General features: G+C 37.9%; 1 protein-coding gene across 2 annotated transcripts in view; it reads right to left on the bottom strand.

Moving 5' to 3' along the window:
* The window catches only part of IL1RAPL2 (interleukin 1 receptor accessory protein like 2), a 1,121,335-nt gene that overhangs the window by 1,056,661 nt on the left and 38,618 nt on the right, over positions 1–26,056 (bottom strand). The window lies entirely within an intron of this gene.

The raw sequence follows: 26,056 nt of genomic DNA, 5'->3' as shown, positions 1-26,056 counted from the left end.
CCATCTAGTTAAAAACAAATAGGTTCATTCATTCAAGAAGTGGTAATTTTCAAAAAATATAACAAAAGCCTTGTAGTAAAATATTCAAAACTTCTCTGATAAGTGTGTCAAGGATAAAGACCCAACTCAGGCTAACACAGGTGACAGAAAGGGTGACTAGTATAATAATTAGAATTTACTTTTATTTCTACTGTCAATGTTAACAATTTATGTGAAATAAAGCCTCCTGCCTTCATTAATGTCAGTGAGCAAATGATAACTTGTTAAAATGTCCGTGAGTCTTTTATTTCACTCTAGGAATAAAGGCTGAATCTCATAACAGGTCTCAAAGTAGAGGGTCTTATTAAGGTAAACAGGTGCTTTATTTTCACAACACAAACTATGTCAGGTTGTTGTTTTTCTTTATTCATGTTTTGCAATCTTTAAAATTTTTTAAACCTTTTAAGCTGTAGGCTAGATCTTTGTTCATGCAATTGCTATGGTTTGTCTTTGCTAAAGATATTAGCTCTCTTTGAGTCTTTACACATAACATTATTTACTAATAATTATCCCCCAAAACTCCATGTCACAAAGTAGAAAAATACATCCTATGATCAGGTGTTATTAAGAGATGAGGTTATGTCCATATGGCACAAAAATATAAATTAACCTTGGAGTGTTTTCTCAATACCTCCAAAAGGCAGACTGCACAGCTATATTTCATGCCAATATAAAAATGAAAAAATTAAAAAACTTTTATTCTCTATTTGTAGAAGTCATGTCTTAGAAATATTTTTCCCTTCTTAAGACTCAAATGTCATGCATAGCTCAAGAAATACGGTGACCCCAAAGCAAACATTCAGGCATTGAGATAGCAAGGCTCTCTGCTCTCTAAAGTCACAAGCAAAGAATATTTAGAAGTCAAGACTCCACAGACTTAAGAAATGTAGACGCTAATAAGTTATTTGCTTGTCTTCAGGAACCTGTCCATCATTAATCTAATGTAGCTCAGTGAACTTTGCTTAGTATACTATTCCGAATAGATCATGTTTTAGAAGCAAGAGTTATCCATCCAAACCTCCGAACAAATTTTTCTACAACACTTGAAAAACCTGAGAGTGAATAAAAGTTATCTGGTCTAAGATAATTTAGGTTTCTAGGTTCCAGAAGTAAGTTTAAGACTGGAGATTTCTGCTGCATTTCAAAACTATGGACTTTCAAGAATGCTCTTCCCTTCTTTTCAATTCCTAGCACCAACACAAGGGTTGATCCTGGATATGGCCTGGACCACAAGAAAGTGGAGGATATAACTCTGGGAATTGCTGTCTTTTACACATTTGTCAGAAAGCTCAAGGGTTGTACTGTTGAACTGAAAAAAGACAGGGCTCAAGAAATAGAGGAGACAAGAAGCCTAAGTGAATGTGGCGGGGGAAGGCATTAAGCTATTTAGAAGTTAGTGGGTTTTCAAAATGCTGTAGAGACCTAGAAAATCACAATGTATGGAAGGTTTGATTTCTACAATGAGTGGAGAGCCAGGTGTTGTGCAGCATGGGCTAAGGACAAATGAGGATTCAGAGTTCCTCAAAGCCCTAATTTTTCTCTTTTCAGGTATGATAGAATGGAAATGTATTTCAAAGCAATCAAATAGAACACTTTGTCACTAAAAAGAAAAAAATTCACCAGGCTCATTAAGCACTAGTCACGTAATGAATACCTAGTACAAACTCGAAGCAATCCTGCTTCCTTCTTCCCCCAGTTTTCTTGTGGCTATTGGTGGGTAAGCTCAGTTGATTAGGGAACAATACTAATGACCCAAGGGTCAAAAGTATGATTTCTATTGTCAAAGGTTCTCTTCCCTCATGGTTAATTGGCCTTTCTTTGTCCTATGGCTATAGACTAAACCCCCTGCAGCCACCTTACAATTACATGCTCTTGGTCAGGATGCATATTTGTGCTAATTCCCTACTATGGCTGAAAAAACACTTTGTAACTTGGTTCTTTTATTTCACTAAAAGTGAGTCAGCAGCATTAACTGTGTGGTGTGGGCCACTCCAGTAGTACCTGGGCAATCTTAAACGATTATTGCTATAGGCAAACAGAGTGAAGAAGGAGAGGTGTGTCTTGGCTTGGGCTGCTATAACAAAATACCATAGACTGGGTGGGTTAAACAACAGGAATTTATTTCTCACAGTCCTGGATGTTGTGGTGTCCAAGATCAAGGTGCCAGTAGATTCGGTTTCTGATGAGAGCCCTTTTCCTGGCTTGCAGGCAGTGGCCTTCACCCAGTGTCCTCGCATGGCCAAGAGAGCTAGGAAGTTCTGGTCTCTCTTCCTCTTCTCCATTAGGGCACTAATTCCATCATGGGGGGCCTCCCATCAGACCTTATCTAAACCTAATTACCTCCAAAAGGCCCTGCCTCCAAATACCATCACACTGAGGGGGGTTGTGCTTCATGAATTGGGGTGGGGGACACAAACCTGCAGTCCATAACAATGTGCTAATGTGATTTCTCTGTAGCCATGTTTCCCAAAGGGTGATCTGCAGATCACCTGCATCAAAATCACCTGGAGGAGTTCCAGTTAAAATGCACATTCTTGGGCCCTCATCACCAGATCTACAGGAGTGGCACAATTTCTAGGGGTGGAGCTTGGAGTTTCATTTTTAATAAATCCCCTTCCCTCAGGTGATTCTGATATACATTAAAGTTTGAGAATCACTGGCTAGAGCAGTAGTTCTTAACTAAGAAGTAGCCATCAGAATCCCCAAGGAGTTTTATTAGAATGCACATGCCTGGGAATTCCCTGGCAGTCCAGTGGTTAGGACTCCGCACTCTCACTGCTGAGGGCCCAGGTTCGGTCCCTGGTTGGGGAACTAAGATCCCACAAGCCGCGAGGCATGGCCAAAAATAAAAAAAAATTTCAAAAAACCAAACTCATAGAGCTGTTCCCATTAAGGGCATTCAATAAAAAAACATTTATTAAAAAAAAAAAAGAATGCACATGCCTGTCCTACAGCCCCAAGTGTACTGAGTCAAGATCTCTTCTGAGGATAGACCTGAGCATCTGTGGTGCTGATAGTAGAAGATAGCTAATGTGATGCTAGTAAACCAGACATTGTCCTAAACCCTTTAAATGCACTACTTCATTTAATCCCCACAATAACCCTTTGAGGTAGGTACCATTATGCCTCATTGTGCATGGATGGTGACTGGAGCAGGATCACAGAAGTTAGGTGACTTATCCAGAATCACACAGCTAGTAAGTGGTGATTCTGCGATGGTACATTCCTGGAGATTTATTTCCAGTCCTTTGAAGGCCACCACATTTTAAAAGTGCTCTGATCCTCTCACATGACAAAGCTTAAAAAACCTGGAAGGATGCTGTCCTTCCCTTCACTGTGTTCAGAACTGGGGAGCTATTTTTCAACAACCTAATAAGGATTAACCCACAAATGAAGACAAAAGCAACTCAAAATAGAAGAGGTGCACAAGGTTCTTAGTCAAGTACTTTTAGTCCTACTCAAGAGGAAAAAAAAGAACAGTGAGAAAATTGCTTTTAGAATTAAGAAAGGAAAAAAGCTTGGACTCAGACTCTAGAATTTTCCAAAGAAGAAGTGGGAGGCCCATCACAAACAACAAAATGTTTTGGGTCAAATTAAAGCATTAAAAATGAATGCCTACATGATAACCAAGATGCTTGACTTTACAGCCCAAAGAAAATTCTCGTGGGTGTTCAGATAAGTTGCTTGTGACCTGACAGCTGGCTAGTGCAGGAGATGAAATTTCACAGTCCTAACAGCAGTTTAGTTTAGTAGCAATAATTTAAGAACCGGGAGGAGCCACATACACTGCAAATTTAAATAAATTTAAGCAACATCTCTCAAAATACTGACCTAAGAAACTTGTTTATTGAAACTTAGGGTGGGATGTGGGGATGAGGGGTATGCTAAAGGCAGAATAATCTACTGGGGAGATTTGGAGGGGGGTGTCAAAAAAGCAAGAGGGAAAAAATGTGCACTAATATCTCCATTAGCCACTTTTCTCAAATTAGAGCTCACTCTAAGATGCTTTCAGCTCCATTTGTGTCAGAATCTCTCTCCCCCTTCCAACTTCCAAAAACCCTCTGATGTGCAGCACTTCTAATTAATCTGCCAAATTATCTCGGTCTACTGTTCTGCCAGTTTCAGTTATACCTTATAAGACATACAGCCACAAAATGCCAATAGAAAGACAAAGCAAAACACGTTTATATCACCTCTAATCATATTCAGGATTGATGTATCAATTAAACCTCACCGTGACCTCCACAGTGGAAGGTTGCCCTGCCACTAGTCCATTTTATTATTTTCTTTCCCCCAGCCCTTTTTGGTCTCTCATTTTACATGTCATCACTGTAATCCTTCTTCCACTGTGTCACTTCCTATATAAACATCCGTGTTTTGTCATAGCTTCTACATTTGAACAACCATTTATTTTATAGACATTGCAAGTAAAATACATGGTCCTGCAAGGAATATTACAGTTGCACCTCAGGCCTGCATACTTTACGATGTCAACAAGAGAGATCCATTAATTTACAGTTTTGTGTTCAGTAGGGGAGCCATATAATATTCTACATATATTTAGTTCTCCTGAATGTAGCTTAATCAGTATGGCACTTCAGGCAACCTGAAATACTGAAGGCAACATAAAAGTAGGATTGTCAGACCAAGAAATTTTATGTCCACCGACGGGAGTTTGCTTTGGAGGCTGCAGAAGGTATATATATTTAGAAGACTATAGTAAAGTCAATGATACGAAAGAGTCAAACTGCTGTGTATTAAAGGTACAGACAGAGAGAGAAGTCTGTGCTTTGGACCCTAAGGCAGGGACTTCCAAGTTTTAATCCTTGCCTGCCAACTTTAAGCACTACAATGGTTTCAATGATATTTTCTACCTCCAAGTGTCATTAGACATTTATAAGCCGAATGCCTCACATAGGAAAACCTGCAATGCCACCTTGAACCAACCAGTGACCTTCTCTGTGTTCAGTTTTGGCACCTGCCAAAGTGGGGTGGGCACTTAAACTACTTGTCTTTTGGGTGTCTTAGTACCATGCTCTGGTTTATCTCAAAGGGCTCTTCGGAGGCTCAAATGAAATATTCAAAATATAAAGGCTACATCAGTTTTAAAGTGCTATACAAATGTAAAAGTGTTTTAAATTATGCATCTCTAAATATAACTAAGAACTTGCATGGGTTCTCCAAAACAAAGCAAATGGGTTTCTGGGCTTCGATTTCCAATTAGTCCCTGGACATATGATTTTACTTTGTTCTAATTTTCATAAGCAAAAAGAGCAAAAGGTTCAAATTATGATCTTTATTAAGAAATGCTGGGCACATATGTGATTAGGACAATTTTTTCACTGATACGTGGGCCTCCTGAATAGCTTTTACTGTAAAGACTAATAAAAATAATGGGAGAGATGAAACAGCAAAATTAGATTAAATTTCAATCTATATTCTTCAATGTTTTTCGGGGGGCAGAAATACTTTCCTATATGCTTCTAATCTCTTTACATGGTTTATAGACCAGCTATTAGTTAATAGGTTTTGTCATGTGATTAATATTTAGGTCTTTGAAAATTCATGTGCTGCATGCTCGTGTGTATGTAGCAAGGGGCTGAATCTTCATATTAACCTCAGGAACGCTGGGATCAAAAAGCAAGTCCAGAATCCTATTTGCACGAAGGACCCTAGCTAGAGCCTCTCTAGATCCCCAAGAGAAACACTGCAGAAGGCATTATTTCAGCAAACGAACATCCATTAACAACTCAATAGGTGCCACACTGCACTAAATTGCTGGGAACACAGAGGTGAAAAACAGACGCCCTTTAAGAGTTCATGCATTCTAAAATAGAGAAACAATGGTCAACTCCCTTATATTCCAGAATGAAGAATGGAAGGTATAATAAAAACATCCAAATTCTTCCTAGGCTAGTGGTAGGGGTATCAGTACCCCGGGAAGACAGGGAATTTAAAGGATATACTTGAATTTTTTTATTCAAGTATACCACTTTCTGCCTAAATAATACTACATTGGGGCACTCTTTATTTTAAAATGTCTTTTCAAGGCATGCACACTCTGCCACTATTTACACAACTACAAAAACAAACTAGGCTGAGAGCAACCATACCAGCTGCTATGGTTTAATGGACAAAAATACTTGAATTTAATTAAAGCAAACACAACGAAGGTTTACATACTATTGACTACCAAATTGCTTTGGCATACCCAAATAGCCCACATGATGGACTCTTAAAACCAATCTGAAATGGAGAGCAAATAGTGATTTAAAATGTGTGTGCATAAAAAAGACAGAACCAGCATGAGTTTGATTTTCCATTTATATTAAGAGTTGGTATATTTTCTACCAACTTGGTGAACAGCCGTAAGTAATCTTACAGTTTCTTCATATATATAGCCCCCAATCCATATGTGGATGTAGAGTATATCCACAGCTTTGTGTAATCAACATTACAATCAATCTTAGACATTTTTATCACTCCAAAAAGAACCTCCATACCAATTAATAATTACTCCCCATTGACCCAACTCCATGCCCCAAGACCAGCCCTAGGCAAGCACTAATCTTCTTATTATCTCTGTTGATTTTCCTATTCTGAGCATTTCATATAAAAGAATCATATAATATGTGGCTTTCTGTGTCTGGTTTCCTTCATTTAGCATAATGTTTTCAAAGCTCACCCATTTTGTACCAGGTATCAGTATTTCATTCCTTTCTTATTGACAAATAATATTCCATTATAAGTATATACTACCATTTGTTTATCCATTCATAAGCTGATGGACATTTGGGTCATTTCTACTTTTTAGCTGCTGTGAATAATCTTACAACTTCTTAAATCAGTTTCTAATTTACTGTGCACATCACTAAGCACCAGTCCAGATAATAAAACACACTATTTTTGCAGGCTGATCATTCCCCAATTCCTTCCCAGGTCACCAAAATCGATAAAACATGTAGGGAAAAACTGGACAATAGGTCTTCGATAGACACATAATAGATACTTAAATATTTGCTGACTCAGTGAATTAATGAATGAGAGAAATCTTTCCTTCAATCCCTGCTTCTCCTTTCAATCAAATCCCTACCAGTGGGAGATTGGGATTGACATATATACACTAATATGTATAAAATAGATAACTAATAAGAACCTGCTGTATAAAAAAATAAATAAAATAAAATTTAAAAAAAGAACCTGCTGTATAAAAAAAATAAATACAATTCAAAAAAATTGAAAAAAAAAAAATCCCTACCAGTGCCATGGTATTGTGTCATGGAATGTTGAAGCTGCAAAAGATCATGGAGCCCAAGATTCGTCCAAGTGTGGTTCAAGAACCACATGTATCAGAACCACCAAAGGAGCTTGTTAAAAATATCTATTTCTTCTCCCACACACACAGTGAATCCAATTCACAGAGGATATAATTCACAGGGAATCTATAGTAAATCATGTGAGTGAGGCCACAGGAAGCCACCTTTGTAACAAACACCCCAGGTAATTCCAATGCATACTAAAATTTGATAATTATTGATCTAATTGAACCTTCCCATTCTATAAAGGCAGGAATTTAGGACTAGTATAGGGAACTGACATGTGCAGGGTCACAGTACGGTAGAGGTAGAGTCACAGGGATCTGAGGTTATGAATCCCAGTATAGCACTTTCTGTTACCTCAGGTATCCTCCTTTATCACATCGCCATGTTTTCCCTGTGAACATACACTTCCCTCACAGACTTGCTCGATAACTGTCAGTGTCTGACACACCTTAAGTGCTCAACAAATAGTAGCTCTCACTTTTTCTTAAGTTTGGTCCTATGTGAACTAGATAACAAAAAGGTCTCCTATTTTGGTAGTGTTTTCTAACAGTATACAGTAAAAATTACAAGGCCCAAGAAGAGAATAACAGACCCAGGAGGAAGGTCTCTGTGGTTCCTGACCCAAATATTGAAAAAGACCCTAACTGGAAAACTGTCTCCAACCATGGGCTCCATGAGCTTTGGTGGCTAAAGAAACTCTGTAGTGACATTTCCTATCCATGGTTGTGAAACCACTCTGTACACCCACTGTGATCTATTTAAAGGAGCCAGGTCTTTTTAGAAAACAGTTTCTGCCAAGTTTTCTATCTGAGGGAAATCACAAAGTAGGAGAACTTCAGCCATGACTAAAAGGTAGTGGAAATTTTTCTAAATGAAAGTTTATATACCTATCAAAAAGATAGACTCAGTGCAAAACCATTATCATGAAACAGAAAAAAAAAATCACAAAAGTGGTGGTTTGTTATAATGAATGAAACAAAAGAGGTGAATAAAGAAAAAGTTCATAATATCTCCTACCCCCTTCCAATCTCCCCTTGGCAAAAATGTATGAATTTGCAATCAATTCTTTGCCACTTTTTTCTATCCTTATATAAACCATGCCTTGTATACCACACAAAGACACACACACACGATATACTTTAACAGACTCATGCCCTACTCATTTCTCTGTACCATAACTTTTTGAAAATTATTTTTTTCAAATTGAGTTACACAGTACTGTAAGACATATTAACATAAAACAGCAGTCCTCTGCCCCTCCCACTCCTGAGTCCTTCCTAAAGACAACTTCCAACTTTTCAAGCTGTTTCTTCTGTTCTTTATCTCCATGTTTACAAATAATATACTCATATTTCTACTTATTAGCTAATTTTATATATTACCTATTGAGTTCTTAATATGGAAAATAACCAGTTACGCTCTTAGATTTGCCACAATTTTACACTATTATGAATATTCACTTCTGAGTGAAATGGTGTATTATGATTTCATTTCCTTTCTTGTACAACTTTTTGTTTTCCCTGAAATTAACAACTGTCTCATTTTTACTTGAGAGAGCTTTCATTGTACTTCTATTTTCTATGTAAAGTAACAGAGAGTGTCATCTGTTGAGAGTGAGTGGGGAGGTAGTTGAAAAAGAAGTCTGAAGTGACCAGTTTGGAGCTCGAGGGAAAGAGGTCATTAGTAAACACAGAAGAATATCTAGGTAACACTGAGGGTTCAAATGAGGTTAGAGATCATGAATTTATAAATGATACCAGTCTACACAGCTGTGTGATTTTTTTTTCCAGCTGTGCTCAGTTGTAAGAATGGAGGCAATGGCTGAGTTTCAACCCAGAAGGATTCAATGGAACAGAAGGAAGGACAATGGAACAAGAAGTTGAAGATATTAGAAAACAGAAGTCAGATGAAAACTCATTCAACTTACTTCCACCAAACCCTCAACCCATATATATCCATATTCACCTTTCTCCCTCATTAAAATGGGGGAAAAATCCTTCTTATTGTTGAATGTCAACCTCTTCACCTATGAGGAAAAAGGAGGACATGAGATTCCTAAACACGGGATCCAGTGGAATTATTCACTTTGAATAAAACATTCATTAGGAAATTAAATGAGTATCAGAAGGGAGGAAGAGAAGGAGAATGAGACACACTCACATGCAAGTATAGAGTTAAAGTCAAGTCTGACAGCGAAGTGAATGGCAAGAAAATCTACCTGAATGGGGGAATGCAACTTGAGATGAGTGGTGAATATTTGGAATAGCTACTATGGGAAACAGATAGGAGAGAAAGCTGAATAGGTACATGTAAGAAGTCTTCTTACTGGGGGGCATCAAGATGGTTGAGTAGGAGGACACCAAGCTCAACTCCCCTCATGAACACATCAAAAGTACAACTACATATAGAATAACTCTCACTGAAATTGACTTGAAGATTAGCAGAATGGCTCTTTTTACAACCAAGCTATAAAAGAGAGAACCACACACAGTCTGATAGGAAGGGAGGAGACATGACCTAGTCAGGACCCACACTCCTTGCGAGGGACTCAGAGAAGAGGGGGATATCACAGGCTCAGGAACCCTCCCTAGGGAGCAAGAGGTTCAAGCCATATATTAGGTACCTCAGCCCTGAGGCCCAATACCAGCAAGATGAGCTCCATTAGCTGGTTTGAAAACCAATGGGGCTTACCAGAGGGCTATAAGAAACCGAGACTCCGCTCTTGAAGAATGTGCAAGACTTGCTTGTTCCCAGTCACAGCATGGAGGCAGCAGATTGAAAATGGCCTCAGGCTCTGACTGGCTTGCTGGGACCATGCCAGAGTGCACCAGAGCCTGCACCTGCTCCAGCGCCTCTTGCTCCAGTGCTGCTCCCAACTAGAGTGGAGGCTGATGTTGCCAAGGAGAGTGCACACACTTAGAGGGAATGGAAGCAGCTCAGACCTGACCCTCAGGACTTCTTCTCCAGCACCTTGGGCCCCACCTCTGCCCCCAGAGGACTGTGACTGCCACTGAGCAGAGAATACTTGGTTCACACCTCACTCTGGCTCTAGTCACTCCATCTCCAGCCCTACCTCCCACCAAGTTGGAAGCTGCCAGAGCACCCCAGGGGAAGACCCATGTTCATTTCAGACCCATGCTCATTTCAGATCCAGCTCTCCCACCAAAGCCACTGGGCACACACAGACTGCACAGAGATGCTCCCACAAAAGGACACTCCTTCAAGACGGGGATAAGTAACTCTTTCATCTAATTTCATAGAAACAAAGTTAAACAAAATTAGAAGACATAGAAATACGTTTCAAATGAAAGAATGAGGGAAAAAAACCTGAAAAAAAATTCCTAATGAAACAGAGACAAATAATTTACCTGATAAACAGTTCAAAGAATTAGTAATAAAAATGCTAACTGAACTTGGGAAAAGAATAGATGAACACAGTGAGAATTTTAACAAGGAACTAGAAAATATAAAAAAGAACCAGTAAGACCTGAAGAATACAATAACTGAAATGAAAAATGCACTAGAAGGAATTAAAGACTAGGGGATACAGAAGAACACACAAGTGATCTGGAAGATAGAATAATGGAAATCACCCAATCAGAACAGCAAAAAGAAAAACTAATTTAAAAGAATGAGGATAGTTTACAGAACCTCTGAGACAACATCAAGCATACTAACATTTGCATTATAAGGGTCCCAGAGGAGAAGAGGGAAAATTAGAGAAAGTGTATTTGATGGAATTATGGTTGAAAACTTCTCTAACCTTAAGAAGGAAAGAGATATCCAGGTACAAGAAGTACAGAGAGTTCCAAACAAGATGAACCCAAAGAGACCCACATCAAGAAATATCATGATTAAAATAAAACAGCAAAAGTTAAAACAGAGGACTTTAAAGGCAGCAAGAGAAAAACAAAGGGTCACATACAAGGGAACCCCCATAAGGCTATGAGCTAATTTTTCTGTAGAAATGTTGCAGGCCAGAAGGGGGTAGCATAACATATTTAAAGTGATGGAAGGAAAAAACCTACAACCTGGGATACTCTACCCAGGAAGGTTCTTATTCAGAATTGAGGGAGAGATAAAGAGCTTAGTAGACAAGCAAAAACTAAAAGTTGATCAATACTAAACTGACCTCACAGGAAGTGTTAAACAGTCTTCTTTAAGTGAAAAATAAAAGACTATAACAAGAAATAAATTATAGGAAGGGAAAAGTCACACTGGTAAAGGCAAATATATAGTAAAGGCAGTGGATCAACTACTTAAACAAGATATTATGAAGGTTAAAACACAAAAAATATAAAATCAAGTATAACTACAATAAACAGTTAAGGAATAAGCATGAAGATGAAAAATATGACCCCCAGAACACAAAACATGGGGGATGAGAAGTGAAAATGCAGATCTTTTAAAATGTGTTTAAACTGATCGTCATTTTAGTTCAAAACTGAGAGTCATTTTAGTTCAAAACAAATAGATACAGTTATAGGTCAACAAATACGAACTCCATTGTAATCACAAGTCAAAAACCTACAAGATAGAATGGATAAACAACAAGGTCCTACTATACAGCACAGAACTATATTCAATATCCTATGATAAACCATAATTGAAAAGAATATAAAAAAAGAATATATATATATATATATATTCTTTTTTTATATTCTTTTCAGTTATATATATATAACTGAATCACTTTGCTGTAGAGAAGAAATTAACACAACATTGTAAGTCAACTATACTTCAATTAAAAAAAACTGATTAAAAAAAACCTACAATAGATATGAAAAAAATAGACAGAAAGGAACACAAATATGACACTAAAGAAAGTCATCAAACCACAAGAAAAGAGACTAAAGGAAGAAGAGAGAAGAACCAAAAAATCAGAAAACAAGTAACAAAATGGCAATAAGTACATACCTATCAATAATCACTTTAAATGTCAATGGACAAGATACTCCAATCAATAGACATAGGGTGGCAGATTGAATAAAAAAAACAAGACCCAACCATATGCTGGCTACAAGAGACTCACTTCAGAGATAAAGTCACACACAGGATGGAAAAATTTACTCCATGCAAATAGAAATGAAGAGAAATATGGGGTAGCAATACTCATCTCAGACAAGGTAGACTTTTTTAAAAGTCTATAATAAAAGACAAAGGGTATTATATAATGAAAAAGGGATCAAAACAAGAAGCGAATATAACATTTGTAAACATACATGCACCTAATATATGAGCACCTAAATATATAAAGCAAATATTAACAGACATAAAGGGAAAATTGACAGTAATACAATAATAATGAGGGACTTTAACACTCCACATACATCAATGGACACATCATCCAGACAGAAAGTCAATAAGGAAACAGTGGCCTTAAATGACACATTAGACCAGCTGGACATAATAGATATCTAAAGGACATCCCATCCAAAAATAGCAGAATACTCATTCTTTTTTTTTTTTTTATAATTATTGGAATTCTTCTAGACAGCATGTTCTTCAGAGACTTTTTTTTTTTAGCAATTTCATGTATCTTTATTTATTTATTTATTTATTTATTTATTTATTTATTTATTTATTTATGGCTATGTTAGGTCTTCATTTCTGTGCGAGAGCTTTCTCTAGTTGTGGCAAGTGGGGGCCACTCTTCATCGCGGTGCGCGGGCCTCTCATTATCACGGCCTCTCTTGTTGTGGAGCACAGGCTCCAGATGCGCAGGCTCAGTAATTGTGGCTCACGGGCCCAGTTGCTATGTGGCATGTGGGATCTTCCCAGACCAGGGCTCGAACCCGTGTCCCCTGCATTGGTAGGCAGATTCTCAACCACTGTGCCACCAGGGAAGCCCAGAATACTCATTCTTTTCAAGTGGACATGGAATGTTCTCCAGGATAGATCACAGGCTAAGCCACAAAAGAAGGCTCAACAAATTTAAGGAGATAGGAGTTATATCAAACATCTTTTCCAACCACAATATTACAAAACTAAAAATCAATTACAGGAGGAGACTAAACAACATGTTACTAAAAAAGAAATGGGTCAATGAAGAAAGCAACAGGCAATCAGAAAATGCCCTGAGACAAGTGAAAATCAAAACACAACTTGCCAAAATCTTTTGGAATCAGCAAAAGCAGTTCTAAGAGTGAAGTTTATAGGATACAGGCCTACCTCAGAGAAAAGAAAAATCTCACATGAAAAACCAAACCTATCATCTAAAAAAATTATAAAAAGAACAAACAAAGCCTAAAGTCTGCAGAAGGAAGGAAATAATAAAGATCAGAGAGGAAATAAATGAAACAGAGACCAAAAAAATAGGAACAGTAAAGATAATGAAACCAAGAGCTAGTTTTTTTTAAAGATTAAAAAAATTGATAAGCCTTTAGCCAGGCTCATTAAGAAAATAAGAGAGAGGAGGCAAATAAAATAAGAAATGAAAGAGGGAAAATTATAACTAATATCACAGAAATACAATCAATCATAAGAGAATACTATGAACAGTTATATGCCAACTGTTGACAACCTAGAAGAAATGCATAATTTGACAACCTAGAAGAAATGCATAAGTTTGACAACCTAGAAGAAATGCATAAATTCCTGGAAGCACACAATCTTCCAGGTCTGAATCAGGAAGAAATAGATAACCTGAACAGACCAATTACTAGTATTGAAATTTAATCAGTAATCCAAAAACTCCCAACAAACAAAAGTCCAGGACCATATGGCTTCACTGGGGAATTCTACCAAACATACAAAAAAATTATACCTATCTTTCCAAAGTATTCCAAAAAAAATTATAGAGGAGGGAACATTCCCAAATTCTTTCTATGAGGCCACCATTATCCAAATACAAAAACCAGACAAAGACTCTACAAAAAAAGAAAATTACAGGCCAACATCCCTGATGAATATACATGCAAAAATCCTCTACCAAATACTAGCAAACTAAATTCAACAATATATAAAAAGAATCATATTCCATGATCAAGTGGTATTTATTCCAGGGATGCAAGGATGGTTCAATATCCACAAATCAATCAATGTGATACACTACATTAACAAAAGGAAGGATAAAAATCACATAATCACCTCAATAGACACAGAAAAAGCATTTGACAAAATTCAACATATATTTATGTTAAAACTCTCAACAAAGGTGGCATAGAGGGAACATAGCTCAACATAATAAAGGCCATTTATGACAAACCCACAACTAACATCATACTCAATGGTGAAAAACTGAAAGCTTTTCCTCAAATCAGGAACAAGACAAGGATGCCCACTCTCACTATTTCTATTTAACATAGTATTGGATGTCCTACCCACAGGAATCAAACAAGTAAAAAGAAATAAAAGGCATCCACATTGGAAAAGAAGAAGTAAAACTGTCACTATTTGCAGATGACATCATACTATATGTAGAAAACCTTAAAGTCTCTGCCAAAAAAAGTAAAGAATAAACTAATTCAGTAAAGTTGCAAGGTACAAGATTAATATACATAAATATGTTGCTTTTCTATACACTAATAATGAATTATTGGAAAGAGAAAGAAAATAATCCCATTTACAATTGCAACAAAAAGAATAAAATACATAGGAATAAACTTAAGCAAGGAGGTGAAAGACCTATACTCTGAAAACTCTAAGACATTGATGGAGGAAATTGAAGACAATACAAATAAACAGAAAGATATCCTGTGTTCATGGATTGGAAGAATTACTATTGTTAAGATGTCCATACTATCCAAAACAATCTACAAATTTAATGAAGTCCCTATAAAAAAACTCATGACACTTTTCATAGAACTAGAAAAAATAATCCTAAAATTTGTATGGAACCAAAAAGACCCCAAATAGCCAAAGCAATCTTGAGAAAAAAGAACAAAGCTGGAGGTATCATGCCCTCTGACTTCAGACTATACTACATAGATACAGTAATTAAAACAGTAAGGTACTGGCACAAAAACAGACACATAGATCAACAAAACAGACAAGAGAGCACAGAAATAAACCCATGCACATATCATCAATTACCTATGGCAAAGGAGGCAAGAATATACAATGGGGAAAAGACAGTCTCTTCAATAAGTGGTGCTGGGAAAACTGGACAGCTATCAGTAAAAGAATGAGATTAGAACATTTTCTTACACCATATACAAAAATAAACTCAAATGGATTAAAGACCCTAATGTAAGACTGGAAACCATAAAATACCTAGAAGAAAACATAGGCAATATACTCTTTGATAAAAGGCTTAGCAATATTTTGGGGATATGTCTCCCCAGTAAGGGAAACAAAATAAACAAATGGGAGCTAATTAAAATTAAAAGCTTTTGCATAGCAAAGGGAATCATAAACAAAATGAAAAGACAACCTACTGAATCAGAGAAGATATCTGTAAATGATATGTCTGATAAGGGGTTAATACCCAAAATATATAAAGAGCATATACAACTCAATATCAGAAAAACAAACAAATCAATTAAAAAATGGGCATTTTCCCTGAATAGGCATTTTTCCAAAGACAACATACAGATATCCAACAGGTGCATGAAAAGATGCTCAATATCTAATCATCAGGAAAATGCAAATCAAAATCACATTGGGAAATCTCCTCACACCTGTCAGAATGCCTATCATTAAAAAAGACAACAAATAATAAATGTTGGTGAGGTTATAGAGAAAAGGGAACTTTAGTACACTATTGGTAGGAATATAAATTGGTACAGCCACTATGGAAAACAGTATGACAGTTCCTCAGAAAGTTAAAAATAGAACTACCATATGATCCAGCAATTCCACTTCTGGGTATATAGCTGAAGAAAACAAAAATACTAATTTGAAAAGATATATGCACCCTGATGTTCATAGCAACATTATTTACAATAGCTAAGATATGGAAGCAATGTTAAGTGTTCATCAACAAATGAATGGATAAAGAAATGCAGTATATATATGTAATGGAATATTACTCAGCCATAAAAAGAATAAAATTTTGCCATTTGCAACAACATGGATGGACCTGTAAGTTATTATGCTTAGTGAAATAAGTCAGACAAAGAAAGACAAATACTGCATGATATCACAGGTAGAATATAAAAAACAAACAAATGAATAAAAAAAAAAAAACAGAAAGAGATTCACCGAAACAGAACTAGTGCTTACCAGTGGGGAGAGTGGTGGCGGGAGGGGCAAGGTAGGGGAAAGGGATTAAGAGGTACAAACTTTTAGGTATAAAATAAGATACAAGGATGTAATGCACGGCACAGGGAATATAGTCAGTCTTTTATAATAACTTTAAATGGAGTATAATCTATAAAAATATCAAATTACTATGTTGTACACCTGAAAGTAATATAATACTGTAAATCAGCTGTACATCAATAAAAACTTTAAAGTCTTCCTAGCAGCTCTTAAGGTCCCAGCTTAGGTTGTAGACCATGCATTGGTTGTGACACTGGTCCTGATGAAGTTGTGATTTTTTTTTTCTAGAGGAGTTCAGCCATAGATATTGGGGCATAGAAATTGATGGTTAGATTGATCCAAGAATGAGGCGTGTTCTGGGCAGATTTAATGACAAGATGATTCTAGAGTTAGATAAGGCTAGCAAGAGGAACATACTACAAGACTTAGGCTGGATAAGAAAGAAAGCAATATCACAAAGGAGTTAACAAGACTTCTCACTAGGCTCAACTTGGAAATAATTATACATACTAGGCTTTAAAGCAAAAGTTTCAGGGGTGTTCCCATTATGCCTTTCAGTTGCAAAATACAATTATCTTCCTATCAACAGACTGCAAGTACCACCTTCAAATAATAAATGGGCTTTTTGACTAATATGTACCATAGTACTAATGCCTTAGATTACTTTAAAAAATACAAAAAGAGTTGAGAGGGCTATGTCCATGACTCAATCTGAAGCATTAATTCAATTTTTAATATCATGTATCTTTGTCATTATAGAAGTAGCATATCCTAGTTGTAGAAAATTTGAAAGCTACACAAAGGAACTAAAAAAATAACCTGTTACAACAGCATGCAGGAAAAATAAAATAACTACCTTAGCATACATATGTATATATACTTTCGTATCATGTTTAAATGCATGGGTTCTGGAGCTAGACTGGCTAGTTTCTCATCCCAGAACAGTCAATAGCTTTGTGACTTTTTAGGCAAATTACTGAACTTCTGTGTCTGTTTCCTCTTCTTAAAATACAAATAAAAATGCTGCCTACCTTCCGATGAGATAGGTTATGAGAAAATGATTTTATATACAGCACTTAGAACAATGCCCAGAATATAATAAGTCCCTAGTAGAGGTTAGCTATCATTACTGTGTGTATATATGAGATTTTTCGTCATAGTCCTTGGTTCAAACTCAGTGTCAGAACCACCTATTAAAAAGGATATCAAATAAGAACCAGAGAGTAGACATCAGGGAAATGGACATTTTTGTATCCTAGAAAGCTGAAGGCAGATATTTTGTCCAGGGACATCTCGGCACTGATCTAGCTCTTTCCCCAGTTCAGGATTTGGCCTTGTTAATGCTGAGTATGGTTCAAGAACCAGTGGAGCCTATTAGTACTAAACACCCCTTAAATGGAAGTACAAAGCTTGTTAGTACAAGCTTTTTTTCCCAGAATGGTGACTAGACTATGAGTATAAAAAACTAATGTTGCAGGGGAGAAAAATCAGCTATATTTTTGAGTCTGGCAGGACTGTTCCCTGTATAGATAGTGGTACTGGCAGCTGTAAATCTTTAGGGAACTAGGGACCAGGTTAAGTCCATGCTAAGATATGCTGCATCTGTTCCCATCTTATGAGGCTTTCTCCTTGTCTAATTAAATTAGGATATTACAAAGTGTGGTCCTTTCCCCACCAATCCATAACTCACCAGAAATAATGTAGGTGTTATCAGAAGTGGGATGCGAAATACTACAATAACTGTAGGTATGCATTTATAATATAAAAAAATAAGAGTCCAAATAACACAACTATTTGGGTGTGGTTAGCTGATGGAAAGTCGTATTTTGGAGTAAAAATAGACCTTTATCTGTCATATACTGCAATTACTTATCCCAATTTATCTTTACCTGTTATTGTTGTATGTTTTACACATACACATTTTCAATGTTAAGGAAAATGATTTATTGATTTTTCCTGACTTTTCTTTCTTTTTATTATTAGGAACTCTTTCCAATTTTATTTTATTCAAGTTATTATATGCTTTCCTTTTTTCCACCTTTATCACTTGAATCCTTCTGAAATTTGCATCTAACTTTGACTAGCTTATTGTGTAAATGATAGAAGAATAATAACTACCATCATGCACCAAGCATTTGAGTGCTGTGCACTGAGTAATTTACCTGCATTATATCATATATGCTTTTATCATTCTCATTGTAAATACAAACAATAATTAAAAACACAAACATTTTTAAAAGAAAAACCCCAAATCCCTCCACCAATAATTAACATTTTGGTGAACAATTTTCTATACATTTTCATATGTTTATATGCACATGTAGCTATATAGAAATACATAGAAATATGCAGAAATTGAATTATGCTGCTTTGTAATCTACCTTTTCCATTAAATTGTGTATATAGATATACTGCCATATCAATAAATGTAGGTCTACATTATCCTTAATTTGTATGTACTAATTGGCTAAATTGACACATCCCAATTTACCTAGTCAATCTACTATTATAGCCAGTTAGGTTGCTTCCAAAGCTTTGTTACTATAAACAAAGTAAGCAAAACAATAATGTTAACAAGCATTCTTGTATATATATCTTTTAGCATTTGCATTTATGTTCTAACAATAAATTCTTAGTAAAATCGTTAGCTCATAGAAGGTATGTACATTTCACATTTTTATACAGATTGCTAAATAACCCTCTGGAAAGGTACCAGTTTAAACAGTACATTAGATCATCCATATCCCCACACTGTGTTTGGTTAATCTCATAAATCTTCTCTAATCTGATAGGTGAAAACTATTAGTTTTTATTTTCAAAGTGAGTTTGTCTGTTGGTATTCTTTCTGTTATGAATATTATGCTCATAACTTTTCACCATTTTCCTGTTAGGACATTTACTTTGCAGTTGATGTGTAGGATCTTTATATATTGAGAATATCTAATTTTTGTTATGTGTCAGATATTTTTTCCTAGTTTGTTGTTTTTTCAATCTTGATTACAGTACTTTTTTGGCCATATAGTTTTTTTGAAGGTAAAATTTATTTATCTTTCCCTTTAAGCCATCTGTCTTCATAAAGTGATTAGAAAATCTTCCTTAATCTCAGAACTGTAAAAATACTATAAATATGTTAAATTATAATATATAAACTTTAAAATAATATATTCTCAAGTACATTTAATTTTTTTTACATTTAAATCTTTGACCCAGCTGGGACTTTGATTTAAATAGTGAGTATAGATGTAGCTTTATTAAACTTCCCCTCAAAAGACTAGCCCTGTTGTCCTAACCACATTTACTGAAAAACCTGTCTTTTCTCCCAACCCATGGGCTTGAAATGCCTCTTTATCATATCTTAAAATCCATAGCATATTTGGAAATAGTTTACTATTTCCAAAGAAATAGACACTGCTCCGTTACATTGATTTGTCTGTTCCAACACAAGTACCACAATATTTTTCTAATTTCCAGTACAATTTATATTTTATATGTAGAATGGAAAGTTCCTTATAATTCTTCTTCAGAATTTCATCTGGATATTTTTGGGAGGTGTTTCATGTGATGTAAATATCTCATTTTTCCCTCAAATAGAGTCAAAGTGATTCCTGTAATGTTACTATCTGATTTGTGTTCTAAGAGGGAAGGAAAGTGGCAGCACTATGGCACTGGGGACTGTGAATAAGTCTGCATAAACCCATGAAATCAGTTGCCTCTGTGAATACGTTTCTAGGTGGAAATAAATGTGGAGAACCATTATTGCATAACAGCACTGTCCAATAGAAGTTTCCACACTAATGGGAATGCTCTATAGTTGAACTTTCCAATACAGTAATCATTAGTCACATGTGGCTTTTGAGAACCTGAAATGTGACTAGTGTGACTGAGGAACTGAACTTTTAGTTTTATTTAATTGTAATCCATTTAAATTTATACAATCACATGTTTATTGGAAAGCACTTCTAGAGCAGAACTATTTTAAAAATCACTTCCCTAGGGAGATGCAAGAGGGAGGAGATATGGGGATATATGTATATGTATAGCTGATTCCCTTTGTTATAAAGCAGAAACCAACACACCATTGTAAAGCAATTATACTCCAATAAAGATGTTAAAAAAAATAAACACTAACAAAAAAATCACTTCCCTATTATACTGCTTCATAGCATTATTGGCTGATAATAAATTTGGCAACTTCCTATTTAACCTGTACCTATCATTTTGATAGAGATTTTCAGTAAAATATTAAGGCTAACATTGAGATCTCAATGGCAACTCAATTAAATAAATATGTAATGTATGCCCCCTGTATTCATGGCACTCTGCAGAATCAGAGGCAGATTAGATAACCTTGAAGAAGTTTAAACTTTAGTAGAGGAGATAAAGTGATAAATAACAATAACGGTTTTAAAACAAGGCAACTATCATAAAAGAGGAATCAACAACGTGTCAAGAGAGTTCTAAGAAGGGAGAAATTCTTTTGGCTATGGAACATGAGAGAGAAATTGGGGAGGGATGGATGGAAGAGGTGGCACTTAAGCTGCTTCTTGAATACGGTTCATTCTCAACAGGCAGAGAAGTAGAGATGGGGGAGGGCAGGAGGAAGACATTCCAGGTTAAACAAATGGCATAAGCAAAGGTACAAATTATGGATAACAAAAAGTTATGTTGAACAATGCTGAGTGGTCTGGTTCAGCTAGATCATCATGTGAGCAGAAAGGTAGTGAGAAATAAGGTTGACTAGGTAGGTTGATGCTAAATCTCAAAGGGCCTCAGATTTCTGTCCAAAGAATCTGGTCTTGGCTCTATAGCTAGTAGAGAGAGAATGAAGTCGTTTTAGACTAGTGTCATCTAAGCTCTGGACCTCAGAGCAATAATAGATTTTGGTATAAACAAAATAAGGTTTCCCAACTTAAATGTATTATCTTGGGGAAATCACTTAAATATTTGGATGCTTGGTTTCCAGCATATGTAATATGGAAAAATCACCCATCTCAAGATTTTGAACATTAAGCAAGATAAGGAAAGGGGAAAAGCATTTAACAAAGTATAAAACAAGCACAATATAAATGTTAAAACTTCATAACAAAGTATAGTGATCTAGATATTTCTCATAGTGACACACACCCAACTAAGCCAGGACAAAGCAACCTATTCAGGCATAGTAACAGACTACAACAGAGAAGACTCTAAAACACAGCCTCAAGAATAACTTTTATAAAGGCATAACTTCAGCAGGCAAACTGATAGGAGACTCTATCCTATTTGGACCCTATTTGAGTTCCTGGATGTTAAAGGATGATAGAATCTCTGGGTTCGTAGTAACAGGTCATCCAGTTCAATCTCCCAAATCTGATATTTGAACTCATAGCAAATGATTGGCCACACTATGTACATACCTGCAGTGGTGAAGAACTTCCTAGGGTTAAGATGCAACATATTGAATGTATCAGGCAACTCTAATTGTTAGAAAGACTTTCAGATTCAATAACAATCCATACCACTTAATCCACTCACTAGGTATCCAACACTTTTAACTAAAGAACTAAAAGCTCTTCAGGAAGATTAGTTCTAATACGCAGAATATATTGGAGAGCAGACCAAAGACAATAAGGAGACGTTCTTATGGAAGATGAGGTCAAGAATCTGGAGGGGGAAAGAGGGGGGCAAGAGGGGGGAAAGAGGGAAGAAGGGAGTGAGGAGACAAGGGGAGAGGGGGGAGACGAAGGGGAGGAAAAAAAGGAAAGAAAGAAAAGAATCCTGAGGTTTTGACAGGAAAAGAGAAAAAGTATTTCAGAGACAGAACTCAGGGCATTTAATAAGACAAGACGCAGGAGGCAGGAATGGAAGAGCATGCAGGAGTCACAGATGACTGACATTGGTGTGTGTGTGTGGGGGGGGGTCAAATTAGTCTTTGAGTACATTTTACATGCCAATAAAACACCCAGATAAAGAATACAGCAAGCCAGATATAAAGTATTTTGGAACTCAGGAGAAAAGTCAAGGAACAGCTACATGAAGAGGTGAGATTTAAGGAGAAAAAGAAAGCAAGAAGGCAGCTAAAGCTGGGCTCCTTGGCACAGAGAATATCTGTTTAGGTTGATTGATCAAAGATTTGGAGCAATAGCTGTGGCTGGGGAAGCCCAAGAGAAACTGGCCCACGATGGACTCACTCCAGTGCCTCTGACCTCATTGGGAGCCAGGTCAAAGTGAACCAGCCCAAAGAGTCTGAATTCATTGGTGACTTTGGCCAAATGGACTCATGTAGCACATCTCTGCATCAGGCCTTATATTGGTCAGGCATGTTTTACTCTGAAATCCCTTGACACTGACAGCTTAGAGCCTAAACTTAATAAGAGGCTTATTTTCAAGTCCTAGTTCAAGATAATTAAAGCACACATTGCACATTCAGCATTTATCTATCTTTCTCCACCAAGTTGGTTCTGATCACAGCTTCCTGGTGTAGGCTCAAGAAAAAAAACCCTCAGGGATTAAGGGTGGTGGGCTGCTGGCTTTGGCTAGAAACCAGCCCTGAAAAGCCCTGTTAGCCCATACCTTGAGGTCGGGTGGTGATTTGTCTTACTTTTATTACTAAACAGCTGAAACTTGGGATTTTTTTTTATTTCTTCCACCTGGTCACAGTGCAGTTTCACCAAGGAGCTTACAGTACCTTTTCAAATGAAGAAGGCAACGTGTGCATTCTTCTAACAGTTCTGGCTGCCATCAGTACTGCCACAGTTACAGAAATATCCAAGTACAAGGGAGAAAATGTATTTTTTCTCCTTTAAATTTCATCATATTACAGCAACCTGTCACAGAATCTACTCAGACCACCAAACTGCACACAGGGATGACTTCCTTTAAGGAACAGATGTAAACACACAATTCTGTTTTACCAAAGCGTATGATCATTTTAACCATATTTTAACTCATTTCACTTTTCCAGCCTATCCTCTTCTCAAACAGCAAATGTTTTGCCCTGAGCCACTTCAATGAAATATGCAAGCCAACATAATTGATAAAGTGAAGTTCGTTTTAAACAAAACTGGAATTGTCACTTCATAATTCATCTCTCTTATAAGGTTGAACTCTTTAGAGTATGTCTTCTTAAAGCTAAATAAAACTTCAATGGCTTAGTACCTGTGGAGACGTGTGTCAGGTGGGTAATTGGGCTATTCCCCAGGTAGCCACACCATCCATTCACCCTGGCAAGCAGCATATGCTTGTATGGACTCTATCACCAATTATTGGCAAACAAGGAAGTTCTATTGAATTAAAGAACCGTGTCTCAGGAAATGAATAGGTAGATCAAGACTCAGACTCTATTTGGCCCGTAAACACTACAGTCCAGAAGCACCCCTATATTCCCCATGCCTGACCAGTGCCTTTAACCTCTGCATCCAGAAGTCCTAGCAGTAGGAGTCTCGTAAAAACTGAAAACAGCCCGATTGCTCAACCTGAGTTAAGACCACCCAGAAATCATTGAGGGCAGCAGAGGCCATACTGCAAAACTGGCTTAAATCCCCAGCCCTTCTACTCTGAAGGCCTGGCCTTGACCTATCAGACAGAAACATAAATGGCCATGGCTCTCAGTCACCGGGACAGCTTTGGTCACCACTTGCTCCTCCTTCTGACCAGCCAGGGCTAGAGAGGGTGAACCATGAGCCTTTGGTGCCACAGCCTTTTACCTGCATTTAAATGCTTTCTATTTAAATTATCTGCTTCAACCGCGGGTAATTGCAGGCTGTCTAGCCCAAGGCAGCCCCCAAATTGTAGAGCTCACATGGTGAGCAGGCGGTACACAGCCAGAGCCACCTCATTGGGTCCAGCCACAGCACAGCCCAGTCAGAGAGTAGTGGCCCCGAAACGGGTTGCTCTGCGGAGGAGAAGGAGTACAAAGGATGGAGTGGGCGCAGGTAGGCACTTCTGCTGAAACCTCGGCTCAGGTATAACTGGAAATTTCACTCACCCTAGGCCCCAGGGTAGTTGCCTAATTCCTGTTTGGGGAAGCAAGGAGCACTGAGAAAAATGCCTTCTGAGCCGCAAAACCAGGTAGAAGCTGAAGTGCCTGCTACTCTGTTGGCCAAGAGCCCAGTAGCAAAGCATCCAATGGGCACCACTGCCCCTGAGTCCTCAGGGAGAGACCGTGTGGGGGTGGGGGGGTTGGGGGTGTAAGAGGGAAAGTGGCCCCCACTCCTCCACACCTGTCCTGGACACTTAACTCCTTCCTTCCCAGGGGCCCTGTAACCATGGTAGCCTTCGTGCCTGCTGAACTTGCAAGGCTTCAGAGACAAGTCCTTTCCTCCCTCCCTCTCTCCTTCCCTAGAGGTCTGACCCCAGGGCTGTGCAGCATGTTTAATAATCTACAACTTGGCTCCCCTGGCTGGGAAAAGAAAGCGTTCTTCTTGGAAGTCAACAGAAGATGAGATTGAATGTACTGGTGAGGGGTAAATTATTCCTGAATAGATCCCCACCCCACTAAAAAAAAAAAAAAAAAACACACCCAAGGTGGACTCCAGAGTAGCTTTCAGCCAAGAGGTATTTTTCCAGCACTCCAGCCCAGCCACCACTTTTGTGGGTGGCATGGAGGAAACCTTAAATACCTGTTTACTAACATCTCCTTCAAAGTCCCTGGATCATAGAGATGAGGAGGGGGGGCTGGTGCAGGAACTAGGAGAAAACCCTGGAACAGGGAATTATTATAACCTACACTTCATTTGCCAGGTCTCTTTGCTAATGCATTTTTCTTAAACATCTGATAGTAACAAATGAAGCTAGTTGCTCCAACTGCGGACCCAGAGTGGCAAGGCTGGTCACACGCAGTGGCTGTCCCTCCTCTCCCTCTCTGGGGTCCCTTTGCAAGGAGTCTGAAGTGTGGGTCCTCTCCCTTGAGCAATGGTTCAGAGAGGGTCACTCAACCTGAGAAACCGGCTCAAGGGGGAGCAGGGATTCCTGTGGGAAAGGAGACGTGGCACCCCAGGGTCTGAGCTGGGGTCCCTTCAGGTTCTCAAGGCAGGCGGGCAGAGATGGCCTCAGATCGCCAGAGCTCTCCCTTGTCTCATCTCGCTGGGAATCCCCAGGAGCAGGAGAGCATTGCCGGGGAACCCCTCACTGCTCCGCCCAGGAGCCACCTTCAGCCCCATCCTCTAGCCGATTGCTCTCCTGGCTGCGGGCAGAATTGTGGGTAGAGTCAGAAAGAAGCACCCAGCAGGAGAGTGCCTTCCAGGCTACAAAGCCCGCGCTCCAGCCGCAGAGACCACAAAGATCCAGCAGCGGAAATGCAACGCACAGGCTGGCCAGCACCTGGCAGGCGGACGCGAGCTCCTCCTCGGCGAGGAGCCCCTGGCCTTGGGAGCTCTGGTCCCTAAACTTTCTAGGAGGGCTAAAGGAGGGAAAGGAAACCGGCTAGCGTTTCCTGACGCGGGGACAAGAGATGCAGGAGAGGGGCAGAGTCCCCGTTGGCCTCAGCCTACTTGCTCCCTGCCGTCACTTGA

Source organism: Balaenoptera borealis, assembly GCF_965194805.1.
Source record: "Balaenoptera borealis genome assembly, chromosome: X".
NCBI lineage: Eukaryota > Metazoa > Chordata > Mammalia > Artiodactyla > Balaenopteridae > Balaenoptera > Balaenoptera borealis.
The sequence above is the reverse complement of the archived record's forward strand: the minus strand, read 5'-3'. Positions and strand labels throughout refer to the sequence as shown.